This window comes from Antrostomus carolinensis, unplaced genomic scaffold (assembly GCF_000700745.2).
Source record: "Antrostomus carolinensis isolate BGI_N321 unplaced genomic scaffold, ASM70074v2 scaffold8097, whole genome shotgun sequence".
NCBI classification, from domain to species: domain Eukaryota; kingdom Metazoa; phylum Chordata; class Aves; order Caprimulgiformes; family Caprimulgidae; genus Antrostomus; species Antrostomus carolinensis.
In genome coordinates this window covers 11,834-12,825 of record NW_010327971.1, presented here as the reverse complement: position 1 = coordinate 12,825, position 992 = coordinate 11,834, and positions in this window count along the sequence as shown.

Here is a 992-nt window from a genome sequence, read left to right as displayed (position 1 = left end):
ATAGCATTATTTTCCATCTGACTTTCATGAGGATAAGTGACAGGCTTTAAAGTTTAAAATAGCACTATTAAAGCAGTATTAAAATGTACATATTCAAGACATGTCAGTAAGATGGGACATTGTCACAGAATAATGGGTGCTAGCTACTAGGCGTTCAAAGTAGCACAAAAAAAGAGGGCGACGTTAATGTGATTCCCAGTTTGCTAGGGAGCAGAGAATGAGAAGTAAATAAAGAGGGACAGAGCAAAGCTCCTGAGTATGCCCCTGCCACGGTAAGAGCATTTGAGCAGGGTTCTCCGTGGCCACGCATTTCAGAGCAGTGTTTGAGCCGTGGCAGAGATGCCACTCTCTCTGCCATCCTATCCCCTGACAAAAAAAAACAAATCCAAAAAGCCTTAACTGGCTCAGCAGCGAAGCTGTCTGTTAGCATCTTATACCTTTCCATCTTGGCAACGTGGTAAGCCCTAAGCCTTCTGAAAAACAGGGCCCAAATAACCTTCCCCACGCCTTTTTTGGGGTTGGCCATAGGTTTGGGGATTGTGCAGGTCAGCTGTGGGAGCTGCCCCGCTCCAGCTGGCAGAGCTGGAGCACTTGGCCGCTTTCTGGCTGTGACATGAGAAAACTGCTGGGCTTTGACATGAGAAATGCCTTGTCCCTCTGAAAAGAGTCTCGCGTCTTTCTCTGCCTTCTCTGTTCATGTGAGCGATTCAGTAGCGTGGCTCCTTTTGGTGTTGACTTTGTAAATTGTGGTAATAACAGTGCCTAGAGCTCTTCCTCCCCAGGGGAATTGCCAGAAGTGTGCTAGGGTGCCGGCAGGATGGTCTGTGGGCTCCATGCTGGAGGGTGGAGGGAGTAGCCCTGTGGTGGTCTGTGAGGACAGGGACTGTAGAGTAGGTGTTAGTCCTGAGGAAGAGGCCAGCTGTCTTTCAGGTAAGGTTGGTGTTGGCACTCCCCCCGCCCCCAATCCCTGCTTCTTTGGTGCAGACCAGTTT